The sequence below is a fragment of the Pseudophryne corroboree genome, chromosome 6 (assembly GCF_028390025.1).
Source record: "Pseudophryne corroboree isolate aPseCor3 chromosome 6, aPseCor3.hap2, whole genome shotgun sequence".
Lineage (NCBI taxonomy): Eukaryota > Metazoa > Chordata > Amphibia > Anura > Myobatrachidae > Pseudophryne > Pseudophryne corroboree.
Window position 1 is genome coordinate 118,929,031 of NC_086449.1, and position 13,717 is coordinate 118,942,747.

The 13,717-nt window shown below is 47.9% G+C and overlaps 1 protein-coding gene across 5 annotated transcripts in view; it reads left to right on the forward strand.

The window, feature by feature from the left end:
• The window catches only part of ANK1 (ankyrin 1), a 451,795-nt gene that overhangs the window by 67,925 nt on the left and 370,153 nt on the right, over window positions 1-13,717 (forward strand). The window lies entirely within an intron of this gene.

The following is a 13,717-nucleotide window of genomic DNA, read 5'->3' on the forward strand; positions in this document are numbered from 1 at the left end:
AAAACAGTGACTGAAGGAAGTCATACAAGATATTACAGTGGCTGAAGGAGGTCATACAATTCTTCAGTCAGCAGTGCACACCGGGGGGGGGGGGGGGGGGGGGGGTTCTGAGTACCCAGAAACTCCTCTGACGGGCTGAAATTTTTTTAATTTTTTTTTTTAGAAAGAAGCAGTTCTGTTTTTACAGTGTCTGTAGCAGCCACGATCGGAGCATCCGGCTGCATTGTAATGAAGTAGATGTGTGCTTGTCAGAGGGCTTCCAGGCCAGCTCAGGTGCTTTAAGTGACTGTATATTGAATTTTCTATAGTAAATAAATGTCTATTTGTAGTCTGGACTGCAAGTTGCCTGTGGGTGATATATCTCCTATATAATAGCCCAGATCTGTGACTTTGTGATTCATTTGCTAACGCTGGGTGGAGTCACAAAAATGGGCGGAGTTAGTCAAATGAGTCACAGATCTGGCCAAATCTATAGGAGACTAGGAGCAGAAGCAGATAGTATGGGCATGGCACAGGCAGGGGTGCATACCTCCCAGCTTTCTTCAGGCAGAAAGAGGGACACACATGCGGCGAAAAGGGGGCGTGGCTTCACGGGAGGGCCCCCGTTTTCGTCAGTGAGGGGGCATGCCCAGCGCTCTGTGAGCTGCTGGCATGCCCCCAGGGGCTGATTATGAGTCCGGGGGTCCCAGGGCACTTGTGACAGGGAAGCCCTATATCATTGCTGTGCCTGCTATTGGGTTGGGGGCCACGCCCCCTTATGCATATTCCGGGATTTTTTTTTTTAATGGAATTTTGGCCCCTCAGCTAGGGGTAAATCCAGAGGAGGTGGTCACTTCCCCCTACACACCCGCACAGGCAGAAGAAAGCAGGGAGACTGTTGCCTCCCTGCAACACCACAGACCTGCCAATACGCAGCAGCGTGTGCTGACTGTAGCACAATGCTGCTGCTGTTACTGGCAGGACGGGGGAGCTTCAGAGCTGGGACAGAGCTACTCCAGCCGGGGGGCCCCCTAAAACTGTGGGGCCAACAGTACGTACCTCCTGCCCCCCCCCCCCCCCCCCCCCCCGTAATCCGGCTCTGCTGCTGGAACCCCCCCTTAATCCGTACCCCCTGATGCCCCCTCTCCACTATTCACCGCTGCTCTGCTAAGCAGAACAGCGAGTACAGGAGCTTTCCAACTGCCCCCCCCCCCCCCCACCGCGGGACACTGCAACCCGCGGGTGGGACAGCGGGACAAACCCCAAAAAATTGGACTGTCCTGTGAAAATCGGGACATTTGGGAGGTATGGGGGTGTGTGAGGGGGTATGCCGTACTTGACCCCCCACATCAGCATACTCAGCAGGGTCTCTCTGGCGCGGAGGAGCGTCACTTTCTTGCACACTCCACGCTTCTTAGCTGCAGTTTTGTGGGTCACCAGCCACTGTGCACTTTCCGTACTGCCTGTTATCTCCAGCCCCAGCAACCCCACCGCTAGCTGCAGCGCTGCCACCCGCAGTGAGGTGCGCCCAGCTCCTTCACACACTTTAGCCGGCGGGTAGCGCTGCAGAAGTCCGAGCTGCTTGCAGGCTCTGACCCCCTCCTCCCTCCAGCCGCAGCGTCTCCTGGGAGCTAACCAGTCACTCCCAGTCTCCCCTTACCACAGTGCCCAGCAGCCGCGAGGTCGGCGCCACGTGCATGCTATGACCCCCTCCTCCCTCCAGCCGCAGCATCTCCTGGGGGTTAACCAGTCACTCCCAGTCTCACCTTACCACAGTAAAATAATAAGAGATCCCTTCTGCGCTCATCAACAATTCACAATGTACAATACTGTAATAATGGGGTATAGTATCAGTCAATTAGTCCATGAAACAACTCCGATTTTTGACTAGATTCTTTTCCACACAGGAAGAGTTTATGTGTGGGAGGACTGGATGCGTACCATACTGACATGGAGTCGCAATATGTCCCTCGTATAAAGGTATCTTTAAGTCCTCTGTTCTTTTTCTTCCCAAATTCTCCGGAGTGAAGAGTTATTCTCCTCGTAATCAAAAAAAGAAATAGGACAAGAGAACACCTAATAGTGAAGTACGTCCGTATAGACAAGAAGTCACTGGATGAAGATGCGTGAAGGGATGTGGTAAATGTGGTTTAAAAATCAATGATCCTGAATTTTCATCCTCTCTACAGGTGAAGGTGCAAGTGTGGAGATATTCAGAGTAAACGCGTACCGTACTCACGTCAAATCACGGTTGTTACTGCATATAAAGGTATCTTTGATCTTTCGTTCTCCCTTCTTCCTCTCCTTCTTCCAGTGGTAATCCTGAACCGATGATTCTTATTCTCGGCGACAAGGAGAAAGAGACACGAGGACGACTGATAGTGTAGTATGTTGGTAACACGTAATCATATACAAATTTTCTTATAGTGGAGAGTGCTCTCTAAATTTATTCTGATAGCTTGGTGCGTACCATACTCACATCCATAAGAGGAGGAAAGAAGTGTATAAAGGTATCTTTACATGCACTGTTGTCTATTGAGACCTGGAGTTGTTACTGGAAATCATTCATACTCCAATACGACAGAGGCTATGCGAAAGAAATATAGGCGTACCTCACTCACACTTTATAATGTTGAGGCCTGTGTGTAAAGGTATCTTTGGAGTGGTCCTGGATATACCGTTCGTATTTACCTAGGAGATCTGTCATTCTTTTGGATATTCCTTCCGACGGATTCCCTCTCAGTTTTTTGTATGTCTTTCCATCGTTGAGTTGTCTCTCTATCTCTCCCTTATAGTCCTCAAGATTCTGAATCACCACAGCACCGCCTTTATCAGCTGGTTTGATTACAATAGTGGTGTTATCCTGGAGGCATTTTAAAGCATCTCTTTCTGGTTTGGTCAAATTCAATTTAGTGGTGTTCCTGAAGGTAGCATTTTCGAGTTCTTCTTTAACCATTCTCTCAAAACTCTCTATGAAGCATCCTTTCTTGAATGTAGGAAAGAAAATTGACTTGGGTTTAAAGGTGGAAGTTGTGGGATCCTCTGAAGTCGTGGTAGTTTTCTGGTCGTGAAAAAATTTCTTCAAGGTTAATTTCCTAATAAACCGTTGCAGGTCAATATAGGCCTCAAATTTATCGATTTTACTCGATGGCGCATATTTCAATCCTTTTTTAAGGACATTTTCCTCGTCCTTAGTGAGGACATGGTTGCTGAGATTATAAATTCTCGTGTACGCAATCTCATCGTTGGGATTCTCTACCTCCCCACTGGTAGTGGAGCTACCAGGAGTAAGTGCTCTGGAATTCTTTTTCTTTTTTTGACGATGTAGTATTTGATGTCTCTTGGACGAAGCTAACCCTCGTTTTCCTCTTCTTATCGAAGTCTTCTGTTGAAGTGGCCCCTGTCGGGGTAACCACGTCCTAAAATATGGTATATGAATCTTTTATTTTAGTCTTATATCCACTAGTGCACACTCCATGTTTGTGGAACATTCATATGATATTTAAATTTGATTTTATGCTTGTTAATTTTTCTGGGATGTAACCCCACCCCCACCACATGACTTCCTGTTGGGGGGTATAAATAGTCCAACAAGTGCCCTCACTACACACCTTGAAAAAGACATTTCTGTCGAAACGCGTTGGTGTGAGGGCCAGGACCATTGGTGATTAACTTGGACGGTACTAGCTAAGGTGAGGATTGTCCGGACTTCTTAAACATCTTCTTTCATCTTGGCTAGGACCTCACCTGTTTTAACCATGAGTTCACTGCCAGTCTTTGTCTGATATTTTTTGTGTATTTAATAAATATTGTGTGTCAATCACTTCAATCTGGAATTATTGACACTGGGTCTTTCTCCCCACACATACATCGCTCAATACGAGAGAATCGGGGATTCGGTATATCCAGGACCACTCCAAAGATACCTTTACACACAGGCCTCAACATTATAAAGTGTGAGTGAGGTACGCCTATATTTCTTTCGCATAGCCTCTGTCGTATTGGAGTATGAATGATTTCCAGTAACAACTCCAGGTCTCAATAGACAGTGCATGTAAAGATACCTTTATACACTTCTTTCCTCCTCTTATGGATGTGAGTATGGTACGCACCAAGCTATCAGAATAAATTTAGAGAGCACTCTCCACTATAAGAAAATTTGTATATGATTACGTGTTACCAACATACTACACTATCAGTCGTCCTCGTGTCTCTTTCTCCTTGTCGCCGAGAATAAGAATCATCGGTTCAGGATTACCACTGGAAGAAGGAGAGGAAGAAGGGAGAACGAAAGATCAAAGATACCTTTATATGCAGTAACAACCGTGATTTGACGTGAGTACGGTACGCGTTTACTCTGAATATCTCCACACTTGCACCTTCACCTGTAGAGAGGATGAAAATTCAGGATCATTGATTTTTAAACCACATTTACCACATCCCTTCACGCATCTTCATCCAGTGACTTCTTGTCTATACGGACGTACTTCACTATTAGGTGTTCTCTTGTCCTATTTCTTTTTTTGATTACGAGGAGAATAACTCTTCACTCCGGAGAATTTGGGAAGAAAAAGAACAGAGGACTTAAAGATACCTTTATACGAGGGGCATATTGCGACTCCATGTCAGTATGGTACGCATCCAGTCCTCCCACACATAAACTCTTCCTGTGTGGAAAAGAATCTAGTCAAAAATCGGAGTTGTTTCATGGACTAATTGACTGATACTATACCCCATTATTACAGTATTGTACATTGTGAATTGTTGATGAGCGCAGAAGGGATCTCTTATTATTTTTTTTGTGTACTTATGTTTTACGGTGTTTGAGTGATCACCCTTAGATTTCCCGACTGCAGCTCTCTCAGGCGCAGCAGTCCTTTACTTTCCTTTTTTTCACCTTACCACAGTGCCCGGCAGATGCGCGAGGTCTGCGGTGCGTGACTGAGGAGGGGGGGGGAGGGATGCGGATGGGCAGAGGAAGCAGGACTTCAGCCTAAGAGAGTCAGCCATGCCAAGTCTCCACCAGCAGCAGATCCCAACAGGTTGGAGTGGAACAGCAGCAGCCAGCAGCAGTGACTCCGGTAAGACACATCTGTCTGTCACCACTGTTTGGTCCCTAATACCAATCTCTCCCGTGCCCTGTGTTCTGTCATGTCCCTGTCACCCCTGGCCTTGACCTGCCACCCTTATCCTGGCCCTTTCACCCTTATCCTGGCCCTTTCACCCTTATGCTGGCCCTGTTACCCCTATCCTGGCCCTGTCACCCCTGTGCTTGCCCTGTGAACCCTATACTGGCCCTGTCACCCCTGTCCTGGTCCTGCCGTCCCTACCCTGGCCCTGTCACCCCTATCCTGTCCCTGCCATTTCTGTCCTGGCCCCGTCGCCCCTGTCCTGGCCCCGTCACTCCTGTCCTGGCCCCGTCACCCCTGTCCTGGCCCCGTCACTCCTGTCCTGGCCCCGTCACTCCTGTCCTGGCCCCGTCACTCCTGTCCTGGCCCCGTCACCCCTGTCCTGGCCCCATCAACCCTGTTCTGACCCTGTCACCCCTGTCCTGGCCCTGTTACTGCATACCCTCCAACTACCTTTTTGGCATGTACAGTACCCGCAGCACCTCCAGACCTCTCCCCAATGCACCACACCTCCGCACCTTCCCCTCCACCACATGCGGCACTCCACCCCTCCCCCACATGCTGTACCTCCAGACCCCCTACACCACCCGCGGCTCCCACTCCTCCGCCCCTTCACCACCCCCAGCACCTCCAGGCCCCCTCCACCATTCACCCCCCTTATATGTCTTCCCCCACACCTGCCCCCCTCCACCCGCAGCATCTGCAGACACCCTCCTCCATCCGCGGTCCCCCCCTCACCCACCCCTCCCCCACCAATGGAACCCCCGCACCTGCCCCTCCACCACCTGCAGCACCTCCAGACCTCCTTCCCCATCCGCCGCAACACCCGTACCTGCCCCTCCCCTACCCATGGCGCCTGCGGACCCCTACCCCACCAGCGGCACTCCCGCCCCTTCCCATCCCACAGCACCTCCAGAACCCTTCACCCATCCACAACCTGCCCCTCTCCCACCCATGGCACCCCTGCCCCTCCCCCACCTGCAGTGCCTCTGGACCCCTCCCCCATCTGCATCCCCCACTCCTCTGCCCCTCCCCCACCCGCAGCACCTCCCGACCCTTCCCCATCCGGGCCCCACCCCCACTTCCGCCCCCCCTCCACCCGCAGCATCTACAGACACCATCCGCAGTCCCCCCCGCACCCGCTACATTCTGTACATCGTGCCCTGCAGGTGCTGTTCACGCCGTCGCAAGGGACTGCGCCTCCTTCACCATCGCACGCCCTTTCATTGTGCAATATTTAACCACTAACAAAGGAATGCAGGTAATACTCCATATAATACAAATATTGAACCCCAGAAAGGCATGCAAGGGTTAAGGGGGCGTAGCCCCTTGCGACGGTGTGAAGAGCGCCCGTAGGGCGCGATGAAGCACCTAGTATATATATATATATATATATATATATATAATATACCCAGCATGTCAGGCGGCACTCCATTAACTCAATGTAAGTTCAATAATGCCGGTGCCCTCCATAGGAAAAAGGACAGTCCCCCTCCAAATGTACAGCAACAGTCAGGCGGCACTCACGGCGGAAAGAAAGAAACACAGACACCTTGCGGAGCCGTCAAAGACAGCTCCGCAAGGTGTCTGTGTTTCTTTCTTTCCGCCGTGAGTGCCGCCTGACTGTTGCTGTATATATATATATACAGATATAGGTATTGAAAAATGATCAATCCCGGTATTCCGCGATTTTATTTCTTTTCAATGTGTCCCACCCCCCGCCCTGCAAAATCCACATCACTGACCCTAATCTGGACAGGGGGGAGGGTGGTACACTTACTGAGCGGAGGTGAGATGCGGGACAGTGCAGGCGGTAAGGTCCGGCAGGTGGCTGGCACTGACTTCACGTCACGCTGTGCAGTGCACACAGCCGGGGGCGAGGGGAACTTTGCAGGAGGAGCCGGACAGTGCCTGAGCCTCCTGAGGAAGCTCAACGCTGCCTGGCATAGAAAAAAGTAAGGTGGTGGCCAATCCCAAAATCCCTGGAATTGGAAGCTCCAATACCAGGATTGAATCCCGGACAAATTTAGGCTGGGATCCCGCTGATCCCAATCCCGGGATTGGCCACCATAGCGCCGGCATTTTGGAGTAGACGTTGAAGCCGCCTTGTATAAAAACGTGGAGAGAACAGCTACAGGTAGCGTATTTAGCAATATCAGATACATTTCCTTTTTAGAATGGGATTATTTTCCATTTTCTTATCCCTGAGACACCTGTCCACTGCTTCTGGCACTAGTTCACAACTGAGTATATTGTAATTTATTTTAATATTTCCCCCCCCCCCATTTAAACAGACTACAATCCCTGTATATTGTAGACATTTAAATAGTTAAAAAAAATCAACGACAAGTATCAGGTTATGAGACATTATTCGCAGAGGTCACACGTAAGGGTGTAGATCAGCTTTTGGCAGGTAATGGGGATGATGGCTGGAACTTTTGCCTAGGACGCTGCACACAAGCTTGTCAAAAGTAACATGTCTGCAAATGTATGAGGCAGACTAGCTCCCTCTGGTGGCAGTATAACACAGTCCCTGCAAGTAGTGAGCTGCAATGCTGCTAGATGCGATTGGATGGAAGTGCTGCAGTATATGAAGTCAATTTCTTCCTGAAAGCACACTATGACAGGCTGTGCTTGGCATCATATGTTATGGTACTGCAATTCAGCTGGAACAGGAGAGGAACATGTTTAACAAACCCCACAGGAAGTATTGTTACTACATCATAGGAATCTATCTTTATTTCCCTTTTATTTACATATTTAGTTTATATATTTCCCAAGGAGTCACATATTATATGTATTCAGTAGTAACTGACAAGCCATACACTTTTACATCCAGTTTACCTGTATCTATAAATAAAGACTAGCAGAGAAAAACTTATTTCATGTGTTTAGTTTACGTGGGTTTGTTATCAATGGCCGCTCATGAGCAACAGTAACTATCATTCTGTATGTATTAATGCTGCTATTAACTCAAGGGCCCTTGGTGATCCCCAGATTGGAGCCAAATAAACAACAGGGGAGGCCAGGGTGGACCCCAGGGGGCTTCACACACTGGGAGCTCTCCACATATAGCTACATCACCAGTATGGGGAGCTGTACCATATGTGAACTGAGGTTTCTGTGTAGCATAATGTGAACTGGGGGGATTAAATTGTGTTCAACACATCTGTGGTGCTGGGAGTATTATTTACACATTACACTGTTTGTCGCCAGCATAGCATATTGACAATGTTATCGGTAATGACCCCCCACAAGTAAATTGCCCACGAAGCCTCCACAATCCTTAAACCGGCCCTTCCCCTGATAATTCCCCCTTCCTATATGAAACCTTTCACTGGCAGCCTAACATTGTGGCACAAAGAAGAAGTACTATGATACATATGTGCAGAGTGATTTGACTCAGTAAAGCGTCACTATGGGGCGGATGTAATGCCGCCCGAGTTTGCGGCTGTGTGGGATGCCGGCCGAACTTGGACGTTTTTTGTAAACTGGCAATCACTTACAAGGCAAAATCATACCTTGCAAGTGATTGCCCCTTTAAAAAAAAAATCTGATTTTGGCCGGCATCCTACGTGGCCGCCGAACTTGGTGGCATTACATCCGGCCTAATATGTTCTAGACCTTATTGACAAGGTAAGCTAATGCCACCCTTAAAAGGCATCAGTTTGTTGTTTTACCAAGTAATGAATTGCTCAGAGTAAGATCCAGTAACTGGAGTAACATCAGAATAATCTCACCCTTTCAGTAGGAAACAGCAGTAATAGTCCTTTGTTGGTGTTCAAGCTAACATTTGGCTCCTCCTCAATGCTTCCAAAATAGAGTGCTTAGGGCAGTGATCCATGAAAAGAAAGTGTCTCCATTCACTATATTTTGTGGAAGTCCTTTGTTAGCTAGAGCCAGGGTTTGAACTACAGGGGTCCAGGGGAAATCACCCCCACCTTTTTGGGACAGGTTTCAGACAATGCACTCCAATTATACATTGTTAACTGTATTAGCTCAGTTATTTGGTGAAGTTGACCATGGATGAACAAGGGTGCTAGGCTCACCTATATAGAAACTACACAAATATTTGCTCTCCTGCCAATCAAGGTGGAAGGTCAAACACCACCCTAAGCATACAAGGCAATGAAGAACTCAAACCACAGGCACTTACAGAAATATGAATAATACAAATATACAATATGTCCCTTATGTATAAGGAAACAGATGATAATGTTGATGATGTTGGTTCTCCAATAGTCTCCTCTACAGTTCTTTTCCACTTGTCATACCACATGGGGGCAAATGAAAAGACAGCAATGTGTAAAACTGTCTTTACTAAATCATGATTCACACCATCGGTGATATTTAAATGGCTGGCTGGAGGTGCTAGCTTACCCAGACTCACACTCTATTATGCAGCATCATGTATATAAAGGTTTCTTTATCTAGAAAAATAGAATTTCCCAGCTTCTACCAGATAAGCTTCACCCAGTGTGCAAATGCCTAAATAATGAATGGGCATACCTCACTCCCTGATAAAACAGGAAAATGCCAGGCACATAAAGGCATCTTTACACTTCTAGTGGTTACAAATGATGGTATGTGTACCCTACTCACAGTGAAAGCAGATGATGGAAAGCATATAAAGGTTTCTTTCGTATAGCAATCCAGGACATGAACTTTCACCCGCCATTATATTCACCCGCAAGTCAACAAAAAACCCAGCAACAATAGTGATAACTAAACCAAAACTGACTGAATAAAGCCCCAAACAGCAGAAGTAAATCCAGAAAATGAAAGCTATGGTGAAATGAACACAGGACCTCATTCAGTTTCAGTAGCAGATAATGCTAAAAAGCAGAATCAGCTACTGCTGATGATTGCATGCTGGGGGCCGCCCAGCATGTAAATTGCCGCCCAGCGATGCGATCGCAATTCAACTGCAATCGCATCGCAGACCAGGTATATTCAGGGGCGTAGGGAGGGGAGTTCCGGTGGAGCTTGAGCTCCAGGCGCCCAAGACAGTATAGGGTGCCGCAGCTCGACTCCGCCAGAACCTCAGCCTGGCCGCAAGCAGCTCGCAGCTGCAGCTGTCAGTCACTGACAGCTGGAAGCCCGAGCTGCTTCAAATCTCTCCCTCCTCTCTGCTCCCCTCCCTCCTCCCCTACGGTCCGTGACTTGCGTGTGACGTCATGCGTCACAAGCACAGACGGCGGAGACGCAGCCAGCAGCAGTCGGGAAGGAGCGGGCAGGTGAGTTTTTTTTCTTTTGTGTTTGCGGCGCTACCAGGGGGCACACCTACTGGGGACACAGCTACAGGAAGCACAATTACTCTGGACACAGCTACAGGGGGCACACCTAGCTACTCCAGGCACAGCTACAAGGGGCACAACTACTCCAGGCACAGCTACAGGGGGCACATCTACTGGGGGCAAATCTACAGGGGGCACAACTACTCTGGGTACAGCTACAGCAGGGACATCTACTGGGGGGAAATTTACAGGGGGCACAACTACTGGGGGCAAATCTACAGGGGGCACAGCTACAGGGGGAACAAGGGTGCACAATTACTCTGGGCACAGCTACAGGAGGCACACCTACTGGTTGCACAGCTACTCCGGGCACAGCTACAGGGGGCACATCTACTGGGGGCAAATCTACAGGGGGCACAACTACTGGGGGCAAATCTACAGGGGGCACAGCTACAGGGGGAACAAGGGTGCACAATTACTCTGGGCACAGCTACTCCGGGCACAGCTACAGGGGGCACATCTACTGGGGGCAAATCTACAGGGGGCACAACTACTGGGGGCAAATCTACAGGAGGCACAACTACTGGGTCCATAACTACAGGGTGCATAACTGTGGCCATGCCACTTCCCTATGAAGCCACGCTCCTCCTATTTTTTGCCACGCGCCTTTGGCGCGCACTATGCACTGTGTGTGTGTGTGTGGGGGGGGGGGGGGCAAAGGAAACTTTTGCCCTGGATGCCACAAGGTCTAGAACTGGCCCTGGTGCCCCCCCCCCCCCCCTCCAATTCAGTACATACCTTGCTCCAGGCGCCATGACACCTTGCTACACCTCTGGGTATACTAAGGAAGCCCACTACATAAGCAGCCAGGCTGCAAATGCAGTCACTCCGCCGCCATCTTTTTTTTGCAGCGGCTGCATGTGACGTCACGCATCCGCTGCGAAAATGGTCTAGACACGCCTGCACTGTCCGGACCACACCCCCAAAAACACAACGTCGATGCCCACACGACGGCTGACGGATCCTTCTGGGATGTGATTGCAATATGAGCTGCGGCCATTGCGCATGCGCAGAAGTCTGAAATTCGCCTGTTTGCGATTTTCAGACCTCTGCGATCCAACCTGAATAAGGCTCACAGTCTATACACAAAAAAAGGTGTTTTAATGGACAGCTAAAAATAAAAAAAATAAAAAAATTAAAAACATTAAAACATAAGGGGGGTAATTCTGAGTTGATCGCAGCAGCAAGTTTGTTAGCAATTGGGCAAAACCATGTGCACTGCAGGGGGGGGGGGGGGGCGATATAACATGTGCAGAGAGAGTTAGATTTGGGTGTGGTGTGTTCAATCTGCAATCTAAATTGCAGTGTAAAAATAAAGCAGCCAGTATTTACCCTGCACAGAAACAAAATAACCCACCCAAATCTAACTCTCTCTGCACATATTATATTTGTCTCCCCTGGAGTGCACATGGTTTTGCCCAACTGCTAACAAAGTTCCTGCTGCGATCAACTCAGAATTACCCCCATGGTCCAGAGTAGAATGTTCATAAACAAATGAAATCAGAATCAGAAAAGGCTGTATACACTCCTGATTTTGTCAACACGTTTTGGTCACCCCCTCAAAACATTATAATCGTAATGCCCTAAACACTGCCAATCATATTTCCAATCGCTAATTTCTGCACAAGCCACTAACCACCAGCTACTTTTTCATTAAAATAACTTCTTAACCCGCCCAACCCACCAGCTACTATCAGTGAACAAGAAATTGCTTCCTACTTCGAGGACAAGGTTGATAGGAAACAAAACGAAATGGTATGCTCTTCCTCAGCCAATGATCTGCTCAATTCCTTACCAGAACCCTCTGGCACCTTCTCTTTACTTGATTCCACAAATGAAGATGACGCATCAACACTCTTCTCATCCTCCTACTACACTAACTCTCTTCTTGATCCTATACCCTTGCAAATCAATAAAGCTCTGTCTCCTGTGCTCAACCCAACCTTAACTACAATCTCTCTTTCTCTACTGGTATCTTTCCATCCCTGCACAGGCATGCAGTGATTACTCCCATTCTGAAAAAAACACATTTATGAACCTAACTCTCTCTAACTACCGTCCCATCTCTCAGCTCCAATGCCCCTCCAAGCTACTTGAGAGACTCGCCTACACATGCCTCACACACTTTCTTAACTCACACAATTTATTCAGTCAGGCTTTCGTTCCCAACACTCTGCAGAGACAACACTGGCTAAAGTAGTGAATGATCTGGTCACTGCTAAATCTGAAGGCCATTACTCACTTCTAATTCTTCTAGAACTCTCTGCTGCTTTTGACACTGTTGACCACTCTCTTCTTATTCAAACACTACAATCCCTAGGTCTTCAGGACACAGGCCTTTTCTTGGTTCTCATCCTATATATCTAATCGCTCTTTCGGGTTCTCTGTTTCCACCTCCTCTTTGCTATCAGTTGGGAGTACCGCAAGGCTCAGTCTTAGGTCATCTGCTTTTCTCAATCTATACCACATCTCTTGGCAAACTAATCAGCCCCTTCGGTTTTCCGTATCATCTGTACCTGGATTATACTCAAATTTACCTATCCACCCCAGATTTGTCACCATTGGTACTGGTCCGTGTTACTGAATGCCTTTCTGCCGTTTCATCTTGGATGTCTTCTCGCCACCTCAAACTTAGTATTTTCAAAACAGAAGTAAATATATTTCCACTGGCCAAAAGTGGTTACCAACCTGAGATCTCTATCACTGTTGATAACGTGACAATCAATCCTACCCCACAAGCTTGCTGACTAGGTGTCATCCTTGACTCTGAGCTGTCCTTTGCTCCCCACATTCCATCTGTATCTAAATCATGTTACATACATGTAAAACATAATTAATAAAATACGACCATACCTTACACAAGACACTGCAAAATCTCTAATCCATGCTCTCAATATCTCCCACATTGATCATTGCAATAGACTCCTTCTGGTCTTACAAAAAAAACTTACCACCACTACAATCCAATGCAGCTGCAAGGCTAATCTTCCTCGCTAGACGTTCCTCATCTTCTGATCTGCTCTTTTAGTCCCTCCATTGGTTATCTGTATTCTATCGTATTCAATATAAAATAAGTTACTTACATATAAGGCTATTAACCAAACTACACCAATATATATCTCTTCACTCATCTTAAAATATATCCCAACTCGACCTCCCCGCTTTGCACAAGATCTGCATCTCTAATCCATGTGCATTACTCGCTCCCATTCACGATTGCAGGACTTCCTTCGGGCTGCACCTACTTTGTAGAATGTCCTCTCACGCACAGTAAAACTCTCCTCTAGTCTTCAAACCTTCAGACGCTTCCTG